Genomic DNA, 6000 nt, shown 5'->3' on the forward strand with positions numbered 1-6000 from the left:
CATTCGATAAAATCAAAAGCTTTTTCCATGTCTAGCTTTAAAGCCATCTGACCTTTTTTCCTTTGTGGTGCTTTAGATGATGAAACATCTCATGAGCAATTATGGAATTTTCCTTAATGTTATGACCAGGAACAAAGGCTGTTTGGAAGGGGGAGATTATAGCTAGAAGGGTTTTTTTCAATCTGTTTGCAAGGATTTTTGTGATGACTTTATAAATGACATTGGTCAGGCTTATGGGTCGGAAGTGTTGAGGGCCTACTGGGCTTACTATTTTTGGAATGAGCGCTATATGGGTATGGTTTATTTGTTTTAAGAGTTTCCCACTCCTAAAAAAATTTTGAACTGCCGCAATCACATCCCTTTTGATAATATGCCAGTAATGTTTGTAAAAGAGAGCTGTCATCCCATCTGGGCCTGGAGCTTTATGGTTTGGGATTTGTTTGAGTGCTCCATAAATCTCAGTTTCCGAAGGCATAGTTGTTAGGAATTGGTTTTCATCCTCTGAGATCTGTCTTTCAAATAGGTTATCGAGGTGCTCCGGGAAAGTAGGATTTGTGGAGGTATAAATGGATTTAAAGTAATCTATGAAAGTAGATTCAATAACATCCTGGTCCATTGTCCAGTTACTTGGGCTCAGTTTGATTGAGTCAATTCCGTTTCTTCTTCGACGGATTGTCGTTGACAAATGGTAAAACCTTGTGTTCAAGTCTGTTGTGGTGAGCCAGTTGATTCTTGACTTTTGTCTCCAGAGAGTTTCCTCATTTTTTAGTTGTTCTTGAAGCTTGGAATAAAGGAATTTCTCTCGCTGTAAGCTCCAAGGATTCGGTGGGTTGCTCTGTAGACTACTGAGCTCCTCCTCAAGGTTTTGGATATTGGTCTGAATCTTCCCAAAGTGGGTTTTATTCCAATGTTTGAGAGCTTTTTTTGTTTCCTTGATTTTACTGCATAGAATAAAGGCTGGATTCCCATGGACTTGATAACGCCATGCTTCTTGAATTATAACATTGCTGAGTGGTTCTCGGGTCCATAATTCCTCGAATTTAAAAGGAGAAAAATTCTTCTTTATCTTCATAGTATTGAGCATGAGAGGATTATGATCCGAAGTTGAGGAAATAATGTGTTGGATAGTGGTGTCTGGGAAGAGAAGTCGCCATTTTGCATTTGCTATACCACGATCCAGCCTTTCCTTATCATCGCTCTTCCACTCCGATTATTTGTCCATGTGAAAGTGGGTCCCGAGAAACCAATGTCGATAAGCCCATGAGAGTTCATTAAGCATTTTAGGCCACCTATGGAGGAAGAGGATACTGATCTACCGCCATGCTTGTCTTGTTGGCTTAATAAATAATTGAAATCGCCTATACAGAGCCAGGGACCAGTAAAGGAGTTGTGAGTTGAGTCCAAATGAGTCCAGAAATTTGCTTTTTGTTGCCATTGTGCTAGGGCATAAACAAAAGTTACTAGCCAAGGAATATTTGGAGGATCAGAATAAACCAAAATAGAAATAGCATTATCATTATCATTAGTATGGACCGGTTCAATATCTACACCCGGTCGCCATAATAACAAAAGACCTCATTTCTTTCCCGAGGCGGGGACATGTACAAAATGGTGGAAACCTAGTCTATTTACAATAATAGGGGTGTTATCGTTAGACACTATGGTTTCCGACAAAAAGATAATATCTGGGTTAAACTTATTTATAAAAGCCCTTAAACTTCTGATGCTTTGGGGTGGGCTAAACCCCTGCAATTCCATACCAAAGACTTCATAGAATGCTTGGAGGCATGGTAGAGCCCGCCTCGTCAGCTTTCTTGATTTTCCCAGACAAAGATGGCTTTGGTGTAGTTCTGCTAGATGGTTTGGATCTTGCAGCTTCCTTTGTTTTTTTAGCTTTCCCTGAAGACTTTGATTTAATAGATAGTAACATAATTGCCGCTTCTTTCTCCTCATCTCCAATGACTTTCAAAGAGTTCCCTGACTGTGAATTTTCTACCTCAGAAGTTTGCTATGCTTTTGATCTTGATGAGTTAGCTTCCTGGATAGTTAGAGGAGCCGATCTTTTCAGAGGAGATTTTAAATCAAAAGGTGGAGGGAGTGTGATGGAGCCTCCTGAATTGTAGTGAGAAAGGTCGTGGTCTAGGGAACCATCCTGAGCAGAAGTGTTATTTTTTACCGTGAGACGTGTGGTAGGCCGTGACTTCTTTGGAGCAGACTTGTCGTATGGGACTGTTTGTGGTGCACTCAGCTTAACCAGGAGATAAGTTATTGAATGCACAAATTTTAGATCCTTTGGTTTAGCACCCAGCGGGCTTTGAGCATTAAAAGGTGGACCTGATTTCCAAATACTGCTTCTGATCATAAATTTCGAGTGAGGGCCCGATTGATGTTTACTTGGGCTTTGAGTGCTTGTAGATTTTACGTGGGCTTCAGGCCCAGTTGCGACAAGGAGTGCCTGTTATGCCTTCTGTGAGTCAGAAGTATTAGCCAACGAAGGATCCGAACTATTAGTTTGCACAAGAAGATCGGCACTTGTCTTAAGCCAACGAGAAACCCATTCTTCGGTTATTGGGAGAGTGAATCTCTTTGATTCCCATTCGTCCATGTGAAGTCGCTGTGGATTGACTGATTGAGAGGCTTGAGAATCCTGAGTGATTGGTGGGGAGATATTCGAAGGAGGGGAATTAATGCTCGGATTAAATGTGGATTTTCTAGTTGGTGGAGGGCCATTAATTTCTATGAGGGTGTTACTGTATTCTACAGTAGAAGGGTTCATCCCCACCATCCAAACCGTGGGTTTGGTACTCACTAAGTCGCCGCTGCCATGAGCTGAAAGAATCGGTGGAGATGCCGATAATGGGTCTGCTTTCCTCTGCCTGTCCGATTCTCTGAAGGTAAGGGTTTCATTTCTTGGGTTTCTTGAACTTCTTGAACCTCTGATTGCATCTGCTTGTATCAGCGGGATTGGGCTTGAAAAAAGCTCATATGGCGAGTTCACCCTGATCGGTTGATTCTGGGAATTGAAAATTTTTGGATTTTCTTGATGAAGAAACCAATTAGTTTCCAACTCTCCTCTAACATAATCATTCCCCCTTACGGAGAGACTTACCTCTTCTATAACTGCTTTTCCTTTCCCATATGATTTTTCCATTTGAGGTTCTACCCTTTTTTTCATTCAGGGGGGACATTGGTAGGATGAGTGCAGTCGAACCGAAGCCCTTGCTTTCCATCATTTCCGTGTCTGAGTAAGTGGTTTCTTGGCCTCTCCCTTCTTCTGGAAAATAATCCATAGAGAGTCTAGGGACTCTTGTTTGAGCACGGCGTGTAGGATTAACCGTCATAAAAATAGGAGATTCCGCATGTAGCCAAGGCCCAAAAGGCATCTGTTCTGCGGTGGAATTTAGAAAATTACAGAAAGTTTGGGAGTGACCGATCCTACCACAAGCATAGCAGAATTCAGATAGGCGCTCATATTTAAACGAGACCCAAGTGTTGAAATTGTAATCCCTTGGTTCCCATAGTCCTTGTTTCAGGGGCTTCGTAATGTCAATGTCTACTTTAATTCTAACAAATTTCTTACAAGCTAAACCAAACAGGGGATCCACATCCACTCCTAGATAAGTTCCAAGGGCATTCCCTATTTTAGAAGCATTTTCCTCCATCGTATGATTTCTGGTGAGTCCATGGATTTGAATATGGAAAGGTAATGTATTGAGCCGAATTTCTTTCCATGCAGATTCTGCAGGACTGTTTTTGAGAATGAGAAGATGCCCTTTGAAGTTCCAAGGGATTTGATCCATAATTCTCTTTTTGTCCCTAGCATTTTGGAATGTAAATAGAAAAATATTTGTCTCAAGATCTTCAATGTGGAACTTACTGAGAAAGCTCCAAGTAGCTCTGAAAGAGGCATGTAGGGAAATTCTATTTAGAGGGCGAGTAGCAACAATTCTTCCTATGAGTGCTAACTCAGTATCACCATTGGATAGTTCTGGAGTGAGATTTAAATCTTCCCAAGAGAGGGCCTCAGTTTGATGTATCAGTTGCTCCATATCCATTGTTGAGATTTGTGAGAAGTTTGTGAGAGGGGAGTTTGAGTTTTATGGAAGTCTTAGCATCTACCAAGAGACGCAGAATGTTTTGCACTTACAAAAAGCAGAGAGAACTCTAGGAAAGCAGAGCAGCTATAAAAATGCTCTCCGCTGAAGCTACCTATATATGCTCGTGTTATTTCATTATTATTTATAAATAATTTATTATTATTTACTAATTATTTATTACTGTACATAAATTATTTTATTATTATTATTATTTATATATGATCTAAAATATTTTTAATATCTAAACAGAACTTTAATTAATCATTCCTTAATTTCGATTAATTTGTAGTGTTTAACGTACTCAAATGGTGGTTTTTTTTCCTATCTAAACTGATCAGCCCGAAAGGAACACAAATAAAAAAAAATAAATAAATAAAAAAAAAAAAAAGAAAGGTACTTAGGAAATTATATTTGACCTACCTACTGTATGTGGTAATTAATGCCATACTATATACTAAAGTTGAAATAAATAAACTCTAAAAAACTTGAAACAAAACCTGAAGATCAGTCCTTTTTAGGAAGGAGCGTGGCCATGGTGCTACCCCAATTTATTGGTTAATTTAAATTAATTTTTTTTTTAAAAAAATACAATGCTACACACCATCTAATTTATTATTATATTCTCATTATCTAATTATGTGGTATTAAATTATTAAAGATTATTTATTATATACCTCTAATTGTGAGTTAATTATATCCTTTTGAGAGAAATGATCATGTGGTGCATCCATAAAATGTTGAGAGAAATGGTAATAAAATGGATTTATTTTGTGTAATCTAATTAAAGGAATTAAGTGTGTTCAAATAAATGAAATTTGTAATCATGTCACGATCATATTTTTTGTTGATTTATTCAGAAAAAAAAAAGAAGACAAAAACCAACATAGATTTTTATGTTGTTGGTGTTTTTGTTTTTTTACACATGGAGATGGGGGATTCGATATTTAATTTTTTTAGTTAAAAATTAAGAGGTTGTCAATTGATCTAAAGATCTTGGCTGTATGTGATTGGAGTTGTCACGTAGAATTACATTATAAACAATAATATTAAAATATAGTTTAAGCGCTCAACTTAAAAAAATAAGATTTTTTATTTAAATATCAAATTTATTTACTAAAGAATGCCCGGACTTGCAAGTTGCAACTGTAAATTTTATTTTCTCGAATGACTAATACTAGATACAAGTCTTAAATAGATAAATTTCATATAAATTTTTTATAAAATAATAAGTTCTACTAATAAATAATAATTTTTTTTATATTTTTTAAAGTAAAATTTATCTTTTTATAAAAATTTGTATGAGATTTATCTATTTAAAACTTGTACAAATTATTTCTCTTGTCAAATATAAAGGACGGGGATTCGGCAGAAAGTGGGCGGATTGTGCGGAAATACCACGTTAGCAAAAAGATGGTGGGGGACGACGTTAATATCACTCGTGGTTCTGTGGTTCATTATCCGTGTAGTGTGATGTCACTGACGGGCCCCTCCACGTGGCCGTATAACTCCGCCTCACCTTTTCACGTAAACCTGACCTATTTATTTATGAATATTTTATTCTTGTTGGCATCCACCGCGTGGCGCAGAGCCAACACGACATTCCCGTCTGGTGACGACATCTTGGCGTCATCACAGTGGTAACACACCGAACGTCGTCGTCACCCGGTTCTTTCTAATTGTCAGTCACGTGTTTCTAGTCTCGTTTGAAATTTTATCCAATGCTTTGCGACGCAGAACTTCATCTTCCGTACGGTCACAGTGCATCACGTACGAGTACGACACGTGTAGCGTCATCTGATTGATCTTCTGATTGATCTTCCATTACCGGGCATCGATTGTTTTTACAAATTCCTTTGAATTTATTTCATTTAATCTAATTATTATAATTTTTAAAATTTTTATA

General features: G+C 37.6%; 1 long non-coding RNA gene across 1 annotated transcript; it reads left to right on the top strand.

Moving 5' to 3' along the window:
* Window positions 1-2512: 2512 nt before the first annotated feature.
* Window positions 2513-4105, top strand: LOC121248476. Its single transcript, XR_005937465.1, has 2 exons — window positions 2513-2894; window positions 3737-4105. It is a non-coding gene; the product is annotated as an uncharacterized LOC121248476 (long non-coding RNA).
* Window positions 4106-6000: the final 1895 nt, after the last annotated feature.

Source organism: Juglans microcarpa x Juglans regia, chromosome 2D (genome assembly GCF_004785595.1).
Source record: "Juglans microcarpa x Juglans regia isolate MS1-56 chromosome 2D, Jm3101_v1.0, whole genome shotgun sequence".
Lineage (NCBI taxonomy): Eukaryota > Viridiplantae > Streptophyta > Magnoliopsida > Fagales > Juglandaceae > Juglans > Juglans microcarpa x Juglans regia.